This window comes from Polypterus senegalus, chromosome 5 (genome assembly GCF_016835505.1).
Source record: "Polypterus senegalus isolate Bchr_013 chromosome 5, ASM1683550v1, whole genome shotgun sequence".
NCBI classification, from domain to species: Eukaryota; Metazoa; Chordata; class Cladistia; order Polypteriformes; family Polypteridae; genus Polypterus; species Polypterus senegalus.
This window is the reverse complement of record NC_053158.1, coordinates 107,733,273-107,752,283: the sequence shown is the minus strand read 5'-3', so window position 1 is coordinate 107,752,283 and position 19,011 is coordinate 107,733,273. Positions and strand designations below refer to the sequence as shown.

Below are 19,011 nucleotides of genomic sequence, written 5' to 3'. Positions count from 1 at the left end.
GAAGTTAACAATTTATCTGTAAAATGTAACATACATACTTTAAATGCATTTCATTATGAAAGTGATATCAAGTAAAAATCTAAGGATTCTAAATGTGCAGCGAGCTGGAATATCGTAAATTTAATGTGTTCTGTGTGGTGATCTATTGCTGCTTGCTGCTGCTGTCAGTCCAAGAGGAAGCCCCAGAAGCACGTAGCGATTAACAACTGGGTCGGTTATAAGATGATGTTTATGACAGTCTACTTTAATGATAAACTACGGGGTTAAAGTGGACATTTCAAGATTAAAGATCTTGCCTGAAGAAGGGGCCTGAGTTGCCTCGAAAGCTTACATATTGTAATCTTTTTAGTTAGCCAATAAAAGGTGTCATTTTGCTTGGCTTTTCTCTACATTCATAATGGCTAACACGGTACAACAACCTAGTACTACAAGATTAAAACAGAAATTTCCACTTTAGTCACAAAATAGACCTTTTCACTGTGTCCTTAATTTTTTTCTCAGTGTCTTAAATATGCTGCCGTACATTCTGATGCTGTTGTGAAGGTGCAAAAAAAAAAAAAAAAGATGGCACAGAAGATGGTATGTGAGACTTTTAAAATATACTGTCATTATGTTGGGGAATATGTGATGCTTGAATAGAAAAGCACCACGAATGTATTTGTATGTCGGCATTTTGTTTCACCACATCGAACCATTCATCAAACATCAAAGCATGCACATCAATTCTGTATGATCTACACGGCGGCTTTCTGTCACATGTAGATAGTAAACAGAGACTCTGATGTGACGTTCCAACTTGATCACACTGTGACACCCCAATTTTTTCTGGTACTACAACTCGCGCACGCATCATATTAATTTCTGAGGATGTGATTAGAGGACACATCAAATGAACGCTGAGAATGCGTGGCAGCCATGATGTGTGTGAGTACATGTTCCGAGCATGAAGTATAAACTGTCCCTAACAAGACAGTATACAGTCTTTGAGATTAATAACTTCCTTACCTGTATAATAATCTTTGAGGTTAATATCTTCTTTATCTCTGCAGCAGTGTTGTTGAACTGGCTACTGCTACAAAATTATTCAATACACTTCACTTGCGTAACAAATGCAAAAGCTTGATTTTATACAAATGCTGATAGTGCACTTATTTTGGCGACTGCAGTTGCAGATATCAGGCTTGCAACTTGAAAATGAGTTCTGGTGCACCAGTTAGAAGTTAACTAAGCTCTGCGGCTGCCGTGATGATAGATGAAGTGCTGATACAGATGGTGAAAATCCATTTTAAGCTCTGGGTGGTGCAGGGTCTCAAATTCCTTGGATTCATACCCAACCAGGAGGCCATAATGGATAGACTGGATGAACAGGCTTACAAGGAGCAGCTCATTCCCCCACACGACAGGTGGCAGTGTTCCTCAAGGCTGAACCAGATTAAGACACCCACAGGGACTTAGAAGATAGAATCTGGAAACGCAACCCTGTCAGGGTCTTTAGATACCGACCAGAGGGCACTCCCAGGGGAGGATTTCCCTTTTTCCCGCATAACCTGGGCATAACCGTGCTGTTCCTGTTTCAGGAAGAAGTACTGAGACTCTGCCTCATGTTTTGGGGTGCAAGACGTGGACTACCTTATCTACAAGCAGTTCATGCTGTCATATAAGTACATGTATCTAGTTTGGGGTGCCCACACTTTTTTGGCTTGAGAGCTAAATTGACCAGGTCGAAATGATCTACCTACATTAAAAATGCTATATATATATATATATATATATATACAGTATATATATATATATATACAGTGGGTACGGAAAGTATTCAGACCCCCTTCAAATTTTCACTCTTTGTTATATTGCAGCCATTTGCTAAAATCATTTAAATTAATTTTTTTCCTCATTAATGTACACACAGCAACCCATATTGACAGACAAAAAAAAGAATTTTTTAAATTGTTGCAGATTTATTAAAAAAGAAAAACTGAAATATCACATGGTCCTAAGTATTGAGAACCTTTGCTGTGACACTCATATATTTAACTCAGGTGCTTTCCATTTCTTCTGATCGTCTTTGAGATCACCTTCATTTGAGTCCAGCTGTGTTTGATTATACTGATTGGACTTGAATAGGAAAGCCACACACCTGTCTATATAAGACCTTACAGCTCACAATGCATGTCAGAGCAAATGAGAATCATGAGGTCAAAGGAACTGCCTGAAGAGCTCAGAGACAGAATTGTGGCAAGGCACAGATCTGGCCAAGGTTACAAAAAAAATTCTGCTGCACTTAAGGTTCCCAAGAGCACAGTGGCCTCCATAATCCTTAAATGGAAGACGTTTGGGACGACCAGAACCCTTCCTAGAGCTGCCCGTCCGGCCAAGCTGAGCTACCGGGGAAGAAGAGCCTTGGTGAGAGAGGTAAAGAAGAACCCAAAGATCACTTTGGCTGAGCTCCAGAGATGCAGTCAGGAGATGGGAGAAAGTTGTAGACAGTCAACCATCACTGCAGCCCTCCACCAGTCAAGGCTTTATGGCAGAGTGGCCTGTTGGAAGCCTCTCCTCAGTGCAAGACACATGACAGCTCGTATGGAGTTTGCTAAAAGACACCTGAAGGACTCTGAAATGGTGAGAAATAAGATTCTCTGATCTGATGAGACCAAGATAGAACTGTTTGGCCTTAATTCTAAGCGGTATGTGTGGAGACAAACAGGCACTGCTCATCACTTGTCCAATACAGCCCCACAGTGAAGCATGGCGGTGGCAGCATCATGCTGTGGGGGTGTTTTTCAGCTGCAGGGACAGGACAACTGGTTGCAATCGAGGGAAAGATGAATGCGGCCAAGTACAGGGATATCCTGGACAAAAACCTTCTCTAGAGTGCTAAGGACCTCAGACTGGGCCAAAGGTTTACCTTCCAACAAGACAATGACCCTAAGCACACAGCTAAAATAACGAAGGAGTGGCTTCACAACACCTCTGTGACTGTTCTTGAATGGCCCAGCCAGAGCCCTGACTTTAACCCAATTGAGCATCTCTGGAGAGACCTAAAAATGGCTGTCCACAAACGTTTACCATCCAACCTGACAGAACTGGAGAGGATCTGCAAGGAGGAATGGCAGAGGATCCCCAAATCCAGGTGTGAAAAACTTGTTGCATCTTTCCCAAGAAGACTCATGGCTGTATTAGCTCAAAAGGGTGCTTCTACTAAATACTGAGCAAAGGGTCTGAATACTTAGGACCATGTGATATTTCAGTTTTTCTTTTTTAATAAATCTGCAACAATTTCAAAAATTCTTTTTTGTCTGTCAATATGGGGTGCTGTGTGTACATTAATGAGGAAAAAAAATAATTTAAATGATTTTAGCAAATGGCTGCAATATAACAAAGAGTGAAAAATTGAAGGGGGTCTGAATACTTTCCGTACCCACCCACTGTATATATATATATATATATATATATATATATATTGCATAGTTTTACTGTCAAATAATGCAAAGAGTACGCGACATGTGTTTCGCCCTTTACGTTGCGCCACGGCGTGTGGTTCGTTTATTTGACAGCATGTAGATCGGGGTAATTTTATTCATGGCATTCGTAGTCTGAATTACAATCTGATTGTATGGGTGGTTACCTACCAGGTAACGCTTGTGTTGTCAAACATCCGCCACGGTGCCCTCTACAGTTGCGAGAAGCAGATCATACAATGTTGCAAAGTTTTACTGTCAAATAATGCAAAGAGTACGCGACATGTGTTTTGCCCTAATTCTGGGCTCATCAGGCGTACAGTAATCCCTCCTCGATCGCGGGGGTTGCGTTCCAGACCCCCCTGCGATAGGTGAAAATCCGCGAAGTAGAAACCATATGTTTGTATGGTTATTTTTATATATTTTAAGCCCTTATAAACTCTCCCACACTGTTTATAAATATTCAGTTATACAGCATAATCCCTTTGTATTCTCTTAGATATTAGGTAAGATTCATTGAAATTATGTATGTAAACACACTGTTTATATACAGTAAAACCTAAATATTATTTTAAATATATCGAGTGTCTCCGATATCACATATGTTACAGCCATTATGATAGACAGGCCACCAGCAATAAATACGTACAATGCAAAAAAAATTGTATACAGTAAATGTGTGTACAGTGACACTAAACGTATGTACATGTACTAAGTACTGTAAGTAGAAAATTAATTATGGTTACTCACCAACAATGACACGATGACTTGTCCGATAACAATGAGTTTAGTTTTACTGCACAACAAAGGAGAGCGTTACAGCCCTTCTAAAGGAGCCTCTTCAGGCAATTGTGTAGCACTGCCGCTGTTCTTCTTCTGGCAGTCTTCAATCCAAATCCCTAAAGCAGATTCCATCCGGACTACTGCCTTATTACATCCACTTACAACTTGTTTTGCACCCTGATTTAAAGGACACTGCGGCCGTAGATCTTATATACCTTTCTTTCTTTTTAAATAAAAAGAATCATAGCCTCATTGATGCTGTAATTGCGTCCTACAGCGGTGTAGCTTTTCCCTTCCTTCAACAAATCCAAAACGTTTACCTTTTCAGCAATCGTTAACATCTTCCGTTGGCGCTTGGGCACGGCCCCTGAAGCAGTAGCAGGAGCAGATCGTTTTGGAGCCTTAATGAAGGGCTTGACTATGCACAAAGATAAACACAAAAGAGCACAAAAGTTAACTCTTTACACAGCGAAACACGTTGATGCTGAATGAGCGAGACGAGACTTCCTGGTTAACACCGCATTCAGCTCACAGGAACTTAACTGCGTGCTCTGATTGGTTAGCTTCTCAGTCATCCACCAATAGCGTCCCTTGTATGAAATCAACTGGGCAAACCAACTGAGGAAGCATGTACAAGAAGTAAAAAGACACATTGTCCACAGAACCCGCGAAGCAGCGAAAAATCCGCGTTATATATTTAGTTATGCTTTCATATAAAATCCGCGATAGAGTGAAGCCGCGAAAGCCGAAGCGCAATATAGCGAGGGATTACTGTCACACTCACTGTGCCCCCTCTTGGGAATCGAACCTTGGACGTCAGTGTCAGAGGCGAAGCCACGGCAGGTGGTTCGTTTATTTGACAGCATGTAGATCGGGGTAATTACATTCATGTCATTTGTAGTCTGAATCACAATCTGATTGTATGGGTGCATGTGGGATGACCATTGTGTTAATAGAAAAGAGATCTCAGACTGGCCACCCTGTTACACTTGTTCTAAACAACGCCTGCGCTTGCCGTTGCTCTGAAACACCGCCATTTCAACTTTTACTGATGAATCTAGTTTCTTGTCATCATTCAGTGATGGCAAGTTTCTTGGCACAGATAATGCAGATGCAACAGACTGACGCATTGCAATTTCAAGTTGCTGTTCAAAGCTATTGTCTAACAGACGTCAATGAAGTCTGCCCTGTTCCGGCATTCATGACCAGCAGAGTGCAGACTCCTCCCAGTTCCACTATACTCAGTCTTAGTCGGAGCTGGGAGACTGATGACTGCTGCTGGTTGACTGAATTAATCTGCAACACACTACACCATGGGCCAAAAAACCATGCCACTTAATTATTTTCAACTATAACACTGTTATTTCTTGATTGATTTTTACACTTTTACACACTATATATGCAAGCTTGGTTGTTCCTGGTTTCCCAGGAATTACATAAGTTTCATTCCCTTGAATGTGGGAATGAAAAATGTCCGGGAATCTACTCACACATCACTATATATATATATATATATATATATATATATATATATATATATAATCTTCATTTGGGTCTTGAGCTTTGTTTGTCCGCGAATGAATTAGAAGAACCACTAGCAGTAGAGAGACAGCTAAAACATAGGCATTGCATTAAGAATATCCTCCAGGCTTATACTACTGAAGACTGTAGTACGCCAGTCACACCTCAAAACACAGACATTCAAACTAAACAAATTGTTGTGCTTTAAATTAACTAAAGAGATCTTCATTTAGATCTTGATCTTTGTTTGTCCGCGAATTCCACGCATGCGTAAACCACCTTCCAGTTTAGTACGTTGTCGTTATTCATGGATGTCAACAATGTGCCGGAATAATGAAAGGGGTGGTGGACAGTGTTACGCTGGTTAGCTCCTGAGGCCTGGTTAGAGAATGAGATTGCCGAAGATAAAAGGTACGTGCCTTTGTAACATATGAATGAAAGAAAGACAGTGGGTAAAATGAATGACAACGTAACAGCACATTCCGGAAATTATTGTTACGTTGTAGCTGGCGAGTGCTGCACGTCTCACAGTTGTGCCGTGGCTTGCTCACATGTTAGTGAAGTGATCCCTATTTATGCTTTAAAGAGCCTGGATACCCCCTTTTATAACCATTGCTCCGTGTATATTGCCTTACTCGTTGGATTGCCACAAAGCAACCTTCGAGATTAGAGAAAGGTTGAGAAGAGATTATGAGAGGAAATGACAGCATCATGAAAACGAGACGGACTGTGAACGGACAGAAGCAGAAATGCTCCTACACCACCACATAATTACGATTTGGACAGCGATTCCGAGTAGGCCGTTCCTATCGAATCAATATCCAAGGGTTTTCTTTTGTAATTTTGTTTCCCTTATAAAAAATCATAATGCTGTGCGATGAAGGGCCCAGTTCACAACTGGCAGCCGCGTTTAAACACAGACAACTTTAACACGCGCAACGTAGTTGGGCACACATGGCTAGTATACAGTGGTGTGAAAAACTATTTGCCCCCTTCCTGATTTCTTATTCTTTTGCATGTTTTTCACACAAAATGTTTCTGATCATCAAACACATTTAACCATTAGTCAAATATAACACAAGTAAACACAAAATGCAGTTTTTAAATGATGGTTTTTATTACTTAGGGAGAAAAAATCCAAACCTACATGGCCCTGTGTGAAAAATTAATTGCCCCCTTGTTAAAAAATAACCTAACTGTGGTGTATCACACCTGAGTTCAATTTCCGTACCCACCCCCAGGCCTGATTACTGCCACACCTGTTTCAATCAAGAAATCACTTAAATAGGAGCTGCCTGACACAGAGAAGTGGACCAAAAGCACCTCAAAAGCTAGACATCATGCCAAAATCCAAAGAAATTCAGGAACAAATGATAACAGAAGTAATTGAGATCTATCAGTCTGGTAAAGGTTATAAAGCCATTTCTAAAGCTTTGGGACTACAGCAAACCACAGTGAGAGCCATTATCCACAAATGGCAAAAACATGGAACAGTGGTGAACCTTCCCAGGAGTGGCCGGCCGACCAAAATTACTCATCCGAGAGGTCACAAAAGACCCCAGGACAATGTCTAAAGAACTGCAGGCCTCACTTGCCTCAATTAAGGTCAGTGTTCACGACTCCACCATAAGAAAGAGACTGGGCAAAAACGGCCTGCATGGCAGATTTCCAAGACACAAACCACTGTTAAGCAAAAAAAACCATTAGGACTCGTCTCAATTTTGCTAAGAAACATCTCAATGATTGCCAAGACTTTTGGGAAAATACCTTGTGGACTGATGAGACAAAAGTTGAACTTTTTGGAAGACAAATGTCCCGTTACATCTGGCGTAAAAGGAACACAGCATTTCAGAAAAAAACATCATACCAACAGTAAAATATGGTGGGGGTAGTGTGATGGTCTGGGGTTGTTTTGCTGCTTCAGGACTTGGAAGGCTTGCTGTGATAGATGGAACCATGAATTCTACTGTCTACCAAAAAAACCTGAAGGAGAATGTCCGGCCATCTGTTTGTGAACTCAAGCTGAAGCGATCTGGGGTGCTGCAACAGGACAATGACCCAAAACACACCAGCAAATCCACCTCTGAATAGCTGAAGAAAAACAAAATGAAGACTTTGGAGTGGCCTAGTCAAAGTCCTGACCTGAATCCAATTGAGATGCTATGGCATGACCTTAAAAAGGCGGTTCATGCTAGAAAACCCTCAAATAAAGCTGAATTACAACAATTCTGCAAAGTTGAGTGGGCCAAAATTCCTCCAGAGCTGTAAAAGACTCATTGCAAGTTATCGCAAACGCTTGATTGCAATTATTGCTGCTAAGGGTGGCCCAACCAGTTATTAGGTTCAGGGGGCAATTACTTTTTCACACAGGGCCTTGTAGGTTTGAATTTTTTTTCTCCCTAATTAATAAAACCATCATTTAAAAACTGCATTTTGTGTTTACTTGTGTTATATTTGACTAATGGTTAAATGTGTTTGATGATCAGAAACATTTTGTGTGACAAACATGCAAATGAATAAGAAATCAGGAAGGGGGCAAATAGTTTTCACACCACTGTATATATATATATATATATATATATATATATATATATATATATATATAGTGGCAGATGGCTGGGGCTCCTGAAGAATGGAAGGACCAGGAAAGGAACAATATCTCCCCCGGGACGCTAGAGGGCAGTCACCCTGGTGTGCATCGGGGCCATGAGATTGGAACTTAGAAGTTCAACCCTATAGGGGCCCAGAAGGTTACAGAGCCATGGACTGCAGCACTTCTGCCACATGAGGACAGAGTCTGCTCAATGCATTATTTCCCCCGGATTGCTAGATGGCAGCCCCCCTGGGAGGCAGAGGTGCCTCAGATTCCCAGAGGGCTCCATGAGAGTTGAAGTTTCACACATGGGTGTTTCTGGAAGTGCTTCCAGACCATGCTAACAGGCCACCAAAGTATTCCCAGATGCAGCAAAAAAGAAGCCCATTACCTTCATCAGGAAAGAAGATGATGACGCTTGCCAGAGAAGGAGTGAAGGCAGAAGAAGAAAAAGAAGAAGAGTGAAGAAGAAAGTAAAAATGGTATTGCTGAGAGCTGTAGTATTGTGTTTATCGTGACTGTGCTTATTACTGTGGGAAACTCTTTCTTGAGTATATATGTATATTCATAGGTCTGAATCACAATATGATTATTTGGGTGACTACCTACTAGGTAACGCTTGTGGTTGCTTCTCACAACTGAGAGGAAGTAGCAGATGTTTGTCCGAATGGACTAGCAACCACAAGCATTACCTAATTAACCATACAAATAATTAGACTGCGATTCAGGCCTATGAATATAATACTCCAATCTTCACCCTGTGAAATAAGTGAACCAGCTGTTGTGGCACAACATCAGAGGCTTCAGGCTTCCCCTCAGGTGCTGAGGTCTGTGGTTCATTTTCTGTAAGGGGAAGCAAAGGTGCATACACCTGATTAGCCCCAGTCAGGGCAAAACACGTGTCATGTACTCTTTATATTATTTGGCACGTACTGTATCATACACACACACATACATATATATATATATATATATATATATATATATATATATATATATATACACATACATACACAAACAAACATATATATATCTCTATTATATAAAAAAAATCTTGGGACAAGACAAAACTTTTTCAAAGAGACGAGACCTGACTTTCTCAGAGAGACACTTTCATGTCGCATGAGACAAAGAGCAGATGACAAAGTAGAACTTTGTAAAGAATTCACAAACGTTGATGCTATACACATGCAGAGCAGGTTAGATATAATGTAAGTACAAAAATTCGAAAGTCTCCAAAAAATTATAGTAAAGATCACATTAGCGTAAACAAATGGAAATTATTACTCAGTGAAATAACGGAACAGCAAAAAGAGATTGAATATATTGTTCGGATTTAAACTTTCAAGTCGGAGATTTGTAGGTTGTCTAATTTGTGTTGCCATCAGGGAAAAGTAGTGTTTCTTCCCAATGAAGAGGCATATCCGCAAGAAATTAAAAGATTTGTTGTTTGGTGAAAATGAAATCCACATACGCTGTCACGCTTGGGTCACAGAGTTGCACAGATACACAGGAGATTTTAGAGACAGAAACGTTATTCAGACACTTCGAACAAACATAAGTCTCTTTCAGGAGTTAATCGAGCTCCATGTGTAGTCGGAGGGGACTGTTCCGTCTCTCAATTAAAAGAACACAAAATCTTCCTCTTCATAGGGCCTGCCTTGGGAGCGGGACCCCCAACAGGAGCAGAGGATGTCTGGGAGAGAAGAGAGACAAGGCAATGAAACAAAAGGTCAGCTACTATACAGGCTTTTAAATGTTTGAAGTGCCGTGTGAGATGCAGATCACGTAGCATGGCAGCAGCAATCCAGCAGCTGATCGAGCAAAGAGGAGGCTAAAAAAAATAGATGTTTTTCCCATTGTATTACCATTTAAGAGGGGGTTTCGGACGAGGTTTCTTTGAAGTGCATTCAGCCCCCCTCTTTGCAACACGAGCAGCAAAGATGTGAAGTGCCTGGCGCACAGCGCAGGCTGTGGGGGGAGTGGGCAGTGTGAGTGGTTGGCGAGCAAAGCCCCTTAGTGTATATATATAGTATTTACTGTATAAACATATACAACTACTTTAATTTATTAAAAATATGCTGTAATAATGAATGTTGTTCTGATCTGTCCTGGGCAGTACATTAGTCCACCGTAAGTAACACTATCACTCATATTAGGTCAGTTCAGAATTATAAGAAACCTGAGCATGTATGTCTTTGAAACCAGACTGAAAAGTACCAAAATAAAAAAAAACTGGAAGAGTATGAAGAATAGGTGAGTTACCAAACTAAGCACTGAATCACACAACACAAACTCTGATAATAAATGCTGTTCTTGCTGAATTATATTTATTATCATCTACTGCTGCATATACTGCATGTATATGTGAAAGCAAAGTGATGATAATTAAAATTATAATAATGCATTAACAATAGTAAACCATCTGTTTACCTGTTTTTTTCATTTGAGGATTGCTATGAACAATTGTATACCAGGTCCACAGACATAATGTCCAATGATGTGAACCCAGAAATCTGAAGTACTTCTGAACTACTGATCATTATACTAACAAGCTGTCCTTAAAACACATAATAATAACAAATTTCAAAATAATTCTAGAGTCATTGATTATATTAAAATGTGTTTGCAGCATGAATCAAAAAATAAGACTTGGCTAAATTACGTAAAAAGTACATGCTTATAGCCATTCCAAAAGAATTCAAGACTGAAAGCCATATGTTCCAAACTAAAGTCAGGTGGTAGGTTTGATAGTATCAAAGCTAATATGTCCTCATTCAAGAGCTCTTTTACCCCTCGGCAGTTCATCTACTCAATAATGTGTGCCACAGTTGTGCAAACTGTGCACTAAACATCCATCAACATACTACCTAGAGTGACCTGTGCTATTTTTCATGTACCGGACAGCACAGGGCAAGTAGGATTTCCTTTGTGCATTTACACTATGGACAAATAAGGAATGTTGAATCTTAAAGTTTTGTCTTTTAATATATTTATACGTGACACAATATATGCCATCTTTTACATATACATAAAAAGTTATGAAACATTAATCGTATTTGTATCAGAATGTGTGGATTTTAAAATATTGTATATTTAAAGAAAATGTTCCTGTTTTCTACTACGGTATCTTCATAATGAAAGATGCCAACTGTTCAATGCTCAAGAATCCAAAACACTGCTGAAAGTATTAAAATCACAACTTCACATAAAAAGGTCAGTCCAATCCCTCACAGTATTCCAAGCCATTGCCCTAGAGGTAGGAATGTCATTATTTAGCCTATCAGACTTCCTACCAAAGCACAGTATAAGATTTGTAGATGTGCAGATGGGCTGTTTCACACAAACTCACATAAGAATCCAGTGTGCTACTCTGAAAAAGTATGAATAAAAAATTCAAAATAAAATATATCTATAGAGACAGACAAATCCTTGATGTTGGCTTGATTAAAAGCCATAACCTAGAGTCTTTAGGATCTTTCACCTACTATGTATTTTTTCAGCATGGAAACGAACTTTAGTCTATTTAATCTATTTTACCTTTAAGTCCAAAGCAATAATATATATACACATTCAGTTGCATACTTTGCATTTATAGTGCATTGTACCTGTTCGTGCTAGTGTTGAGGCAGAGATGTGTGTATTCTTCAGCAAATGACACTTAAGTGTTTTCTCAATCCTTAATCTCACATTTTTCATTGTTTAGGCTCTCTCTTTTGTGCATTTTGTGCACAAAGTTGCTTTATTTGCTTTACTTTGTAGACTAAGGGTGCAATTATTTTGAAAGTGATAGTAATATGTAATATATTTAATTCAAAATGACTGCGTCTTTCTTTATTGCATAAACATACAGTGAAATAATTAGAATGCAAATTGTGCATGTGTGTGCTGTAAATCAATGTCATGGTTTTCTGGATTGCTTAATTTTATTTCATGCTTTGCGTGGTGGTTGAGCATATATCACATGTACACTTCCATGCATTCATATCCAGCAATATGAACAAACTTAAAACAATCCTGAAAATGAAAAACTGCCATCCTGCAGGATGCTGCGCTGCCCTCAAGCTGCCTTTCTGACTCACTATTAACAACATAGACGTGTGTCCCGGTCACGCACAAGTTTATACTCAACTGTCCACACGTTTAGAATTTTAATATAATAACGGGTTGCTCTGTTGTAACTTGCTACTCACTGTACCTTTAATTTTAACCAATACAAATGTTTTTGGGAAAAACAACTTTCAAGCATTCCTTATTGCGCATTATGTATTCGGTTTATTTCACTGTAACGTATGCATTCTTGTGCATTTTATCAATTTGTAAAACACGCCTCCCAATGTATCCTAACATTGAATGAAGAACCACTTCAGCTTACCTGTCTCTGAAAGTGCCGCCACTTCAGAAGCTGTCGTGCTTGAAGTGTGCGCAAGTGCCGCTTCTTGAAGACACGACCTCAGATGTGCCAGCAGTCTGGCCGCGTGACAGCAGTTTTATATCTGCCGCGCGCGGCCGTCGCCACGGAGTCATCTGCTGGAGCGCGTGTGCGCGCGCCTATCTCTTTCCCGCTCCCTGTTGCGATCCGGGCATTGCTTATGTAATAAATTCAGCGACTGCACCGTAAGGTAAGAGTTATGTTTGACATATGTCTGTCTCGCTGATATATTCTATCCCTACTGTTACATTTCGCTGAGCAAAAGCAACAACTATTACTTCTGCACACGAATTCGGTGTGGACAAGACGCAGAGCTTAAGCTTCATCCTATATCCACAACAGCACGGTGTCAGTTTAACTGGAATTAGGAAGTGCCTCTGTGTGCATGAATGTGAGATGAAGTGGTCAGTCTGGGTTCATTTCCTATTCTCAGCAAGCCTCAACTTGGTTTTGAAAATAGGTGCATTTTGAACAAGAAAAATCAAAAACAAAAACAGGGAAATGCTATAATAGGGTGTAATTAAGGTTAGACAATCCTTCCATCCCACTTTGTATGTGCTTTTCCAGTTTAGCGTCATGGGGGTGAGGTGCTCCCAAGTATGAACCAACCCTGCACAAGAAACCTGCTAATACCCTAACTGACAAAGGTTTAGAATGGTTTAATTAGGGTTTCCATTTAAGCCAGTAATTCTCAGTCCTGGATGCCCCATATGGATTCAGATTTTTCTTCCAACTAGTTTCACAATCAGTCAGTTATGTTAGCTCTAATTGATCTCATTTAAATAGATGTCCTTTTTTCTTGTCTATTACTCTGCATTTAGAAAACCACAGTAATGTGATTTTTCATGTTTCAAAGACATTTATAAATATTTAAATTTTAGATATAGATTTAAATCAATGGTTCCCAAACTCAGTCCCGGGGACATCCTCAGCCTGCAGGTTTTTGTTCCAACCAACTTATGTTTTTAATTGGACTCCTAGCCCAATTAAGTGAGCTGTTATTTCCCAGTTTCTGTGTTTTTTGATTCAATGAAGAAATTACAAAATTAACTGTGTTAATACATTTTAATAAAAATTAAGCAGTTATATTTTATTATTTTAATGTTTTCTTTATGTTCATCCCGATTTCCAATTGCCTTTTTTATTATTGACTCACTAGTGGGTCAGATGCTGAAGCAGCCTTTCATTATTTAGTGTTGTTTGCCCTGGTGTCTGCTTTGCTTGTTTTTAATTGTCACTCTTAGGATACAATGAAGGGAGCAGACTACACAGAATAAGGCAGAAATATTAAGAAGACAACAAAAAAGAGTTAAGGATTTAAAGCTATAGCAAGAAATAAGGAAATATTTTTAAATGTGTTATTATGTAAAAAAATCATATTGCTGTGCTTTTCTGAATTCAAAATAAGAAAAGGGAAAAAAACACCAGCAAACTAAATGAGATCAGTTATTATTAATTATTATTACTTATTGTGAATCTGGTTGGAACAAAAACCTACAGGCACTGCTTAAAACTATTCACTCTTTTTTCTGTTTTCCTATTGACTTGTCTTTTTTCTGTGTAGTTTGCTCCCTTATTTGTATCCTAATAATTATAACTAACAAGGAGAAGAGAAGATACCTGGGCAAACAACAATAAATGCTGAAAGGACGCAAAAGCTTTAGTGTCAGCCCCACTAACATGCTCATTAGTACATAATGGATTAAATAACCAAACCATCTGGAAAAGCAAAATGACAAGCATGATGATTATGAATATCTTAAAAACCAAGTTAAAAAATAAGAAATTATCCCTGTGTAATATTCAAAAATGCTTGGTAAATTTTTATACAAACATACCAAACTTATGGGTGATTTCCACATTGGCCCCAGAACAGAAAGTGGAAGATAACTACTTGATGAGTTTGAAAACCACTGAGTTAACCTAACATGAACAACTTTGAAATGGGGAAGAAAAAACATAAAAGCACAAGGAAAATATGGAAAACATACACAAGCAGCAGTGGGGCCTATAATCTGTATATTTAAACATTTCAAAATGTTCTTTTGTGGGTTAAGTGATAAAAAGTACACAGCAGAGATATACTGAGAAGTATTAAAAAGCCATCTGGTAAGATGAGTATTCTTTTATGTTTGGCACACACCAAATTCTTGCTTCAGACAGTGAATGATTTTTATGGCTCTATTACAGTTTGGAGTGCATTTTCTTAGTATAGTTTAGCCCCACTGATTCCCTTAAAGTACAGAGAGATGACATTTGTCAAACTTTTGGCACATGTTTTTCAATGAATAGTTTTAAGAACAAAATGTTAAAGTAATGCATATACCATGGCCATCTCAGTGATGAGATGGTGTTGCGTCCCTCCAAAACAATTACAGAATCTTTGCCAAGACACTTTTACTCAGTTCTGGCAGCTAATAGTTGTGCAATACACTATTATGACAAATTACACAATTTTTTCTTCATTATTTCAGTAATCTGTATCTCTCTAGATATATATAGTGTAGGCTAGAGGCAGTTTTAACTACTGCATCTGTCTTTACTAAACAACAGTTTGCACATCACCCAAGGTCATCACAGATCTATTTAATAATTAGATAAATATTACAAGGAATTACTGAATAACAAATGTTAAGCTTGCAATTTCCACTTACTGAATTTGTATGTATTATAAAGGACTAGCCAACCCGCGGCGTAGCATACGCCGCATAATCAGGCCGCTGTTTAAATGATTTTTAAGCACAGAGGAAAAAATAAACATGTGAAAAATCCGTAATTTAATAAACCACCAAGAAAAGTAACATTGCAACATTGCACGCTACGAACCAACATACAATTGTCTGTGACTGAAAACCGGAGGAGCGCCGTCGCGCCTTCTCCTTCCAAAGCGAAGGACGGGGTTGAACGGCACTCGTTCAGTACGCACTGCCCACTTATGTGCCCGCCCCCAACTCCCTACCTGGGTCGCTTTCGTCTGTATACAGTCCACACGCACCTGTGAGTCACGTTGACTGTTAATTTTCCAAACAACGGCTCAGTCGGTTTCCACGTTGATTTTTCATTGTTCTTTGCGGTTCCGGCAGCTTTTTTATATATAATCCACCAAGTCACCCGACCGGGGGGGGTGGTGGTTACAAAGGGTAGGGACATAATCAGTGCGAGCATATGACCCACACGCACTGGGAATTTCTCGTTCGTGGGGAACAGTTGCAAGCCACGGTCTCCATCACGAATGGGGTTCAATGGCTTACACACGGCTCCCCGCGCCGGGTAGACACACGTTGATCCATTCAGTGTAGCGCGCGTGCAGTACCGGACATACAAGTGCATCACAGATCTGTTAATGGTTAATGCTCAATCTCATGTGGCTGAAAGCCACTTGTCCGTCTAAGAATTTGGACGCCGACCGCTGTTGGGTCGTGTAACTATTTGGCAGGTGGGAGTCTCGTTCGTTTTCGGAAATAACCAGCCAAATCGCTCTACCAACTAAGAACTGTCATGCACCACCACACACAGAATCGAAAGAGCTATCAATCTGTCAATCCTCTCCGTGTCCGGGCCGGGTGAGGTTTCCTGTGTTGAGTCAAATGAAGCGAAAGGCTTCACACCTGGTGGTGCCCTTCCGTCAATTCCTTTAAGTTTCAGCTTTGTAACCATACTCCCCCCTGAACCCAAAGACTTTGGTTACCCGGTTGGCTGCCCTGTTGCGGGGCCTGCATTGGTGAAGCAGGTGAGACAGTAATGAAACAGAGGCACAGGGCTTATTGGTTTGTAAAGACTGCTTCCTTCATTGGGTTTTAACCAATGCACGGAACGAACCAACACACAATCGTCCGTGTGGCGCGGAGGGTGGAACGGGAGGAGAGGAGAAGGACATCCACTCCGCTCCCTCCGTCATGCTAGTCTGCTGATTTCTCGTTCAGTATGCACTGCTTGCTCATGTGCCCACCTTCAACTTGTCACTCGAGTCGTTGTCGTCTTTGTACAGTCCAGATGCGCCTGTGACTCACGTAGACTTTTCATTGCTCTGTGCGGTTTTGGCTGCCTTTCTATATATAATCCACCAAGACACCCGACCACGGTAGTAGCGAGGTGGGAGGGGGGTGTGTACAAAGTGAAGGAGCATCTAAGAAGACGCATATTTGTCGCGGATGCGAATTGCTGTATGTAGCATGTAAAACAGTTTGCCAGGGTGCACGCGGTCGTGCGTCGTAACCGAAAACTCGTTTTTTAAAGACTGCTTACTTTATTGTGTTTTAACCTCAGTTGTAAAGGAAAGTTTTAAGGATCCCATGGGATACCCCTCGCAAACCGTTTTACACGCTGCATATGGCAATTCACCTCCGCGAGAAACATGCCTCTGTTAACAGTCAGCGTGGGTCAGAGCTGCATGTTGCCTCTACGACAGAAGAATATAAATGACGCAATTTTTTCTGTGTCGTCGCGTCTGAGTTGGTGGGCGTGGCTCTGCGAGTTGTCGTCGTATCCAATGGTCTTGGAGTTGGTGGACGTGGCTCCTTCCTGCGTGAGCCATAGGTGTCTAACTTGTCGGCAGCTTAGTGAATCCACGCCCCTTCCGGCATGCTTTGCATGGTCGTCTTGCCTTAGTGAATTATATATATAGATAGATTATGTGGAACACTGGTCACCGACTGACATAATGTGAGAGCTATTCATAGTGATGTTCAGCTGTGATGTTATTCAAGGTTGGAAACATTAAGACATAGACATCTTCATTAAATGTAGGCAGAGCTGTATACACTTATAATGGAACATGTAGCAAGCAATACAGTTACATGTAAAACACCCTGATAGAAGCCCCTTGCAAACGCCTATACAAGAGCAGTGAGACAAGATGCACCTTTGACCATTTTACTTAATGACAAGAATTTGGACAACATACTAATTCAGCAAATACAGTAGCAGTCCAAGAAATCCATACTTTTGTGGCATTTCCAAAAAATATACAATTTTCAGGCATAAACTGTCTGTAGATCATCCAAAAATGAAGATAGGATTTTGAAAATGCACAGGACACTTAAAATACTTGTGCAAGACAACAGAAATGATTCATTCTTCATGACCAGAACTGCACTACTCATTTTCTCCCTTTGAGTACCCTGGTGTAAGCTTTCTTAAAAAGCTGATAGGTTTAATTAGCTTGTAACAGAAATACACCCACTTGTCCCTTTGTTCGGAAATGGGAACTAACAATGCAGTGTTCCAGTTTAGGTCTACTGAACCTACCTTCCTCTGAGAACTATAAAAGTTTGTTAACACAGGACACAAAAACATCATCCCATCCATGGACTCCTCCCATATTGATTTCAAACACCACTGAAGGCTTGCACCTGCTGGGAGTTCATTTTTTCCTCCTTCTGGCAATATCCTCATTCAGAGTCATCCTAAAACCTCAATGAGCACAATTTGTGTATTGGCACTATCCCCAAGTCACCAGATACTTTCACAGCAATTCTGTAAGGCCAACTAATATCTATCCTCAGTGTCTAACCAGACTATTTGAATATCTTGGTCATGTTTTTATTTGTTTCCTTCCTGACTTGCCAATACTTCTCTGTTCACTTTGGAAACCCTCCTGTCAATATTACATGGGAAGCTTCATTCTTTTACCTGATGGTTTCAGTTTATTGTTTACCAACGGATACTATATTTGCTGTCTTATTTTGATTATAGCTCCTTGCAGCTGCTTACCCTCAACTTCCATCCACATCACCATTTTCACTAATGAGCCACCGTGTATTTAAACATGAGGTTTTTATAGATTATTAATGAAAAGCATAGATATTGAATTCAAAATCACTTGATTTCAGTTCACTAAGGCTTTTTCTTGAATCATTCAAAAATATTTAGTTTCAGATATAACTGCCCTGAGTCCAAGGTCAAACACTTATTGAATTGAATCATAAGCAGAATAACCACAGTGATTAAAGCAAAGATAAGGAAGGTCTTACAATTGCTCCATCATTGTTGATAACACATTCACCACGAGGCAGTGCTGATACTTAACACTGAGAAATTGAATAAGTCTTAATATCTGTCATACTAAACAAACTGGCAAAACAACTACTGTTCTTACCATGTATCTCAATGTTTTTTTCTGTTGTACTCCAGTTTTTTTAGTTTTAATTCCAACATCCCAAGCTATGTTAATTGATAGGTGTAAATTGTCCGAGTATGAGTAAGTCTGAGCACTTGCATGAATG

At 39.9% G+C, this 19,011-nt stretch overlaps 1 protein-coding gene across 1 annotated transcript in view; it reads right to left on the bottom strand.

The window, feature by feature from the left end:
- The window catches only part of LOC120529425 (collagen alpha-1(XXI) chain-like), a 260,096-nt gene extending 247,302 nt beyond the window's left edge, over positions 1-12,794 (bottom strand). The window contains exon 1 of the mRNA XM_039753207.1: positions 12,731-12,794. The gene's annotated coding sequence lies outside the window, so the exon portion shown is untranslated. The remainder of the gene's footprint in view (positions 1-12,730) is intronic.
- Positions 12,795-19,011: the final 6,217 nt, after the last annotated feature.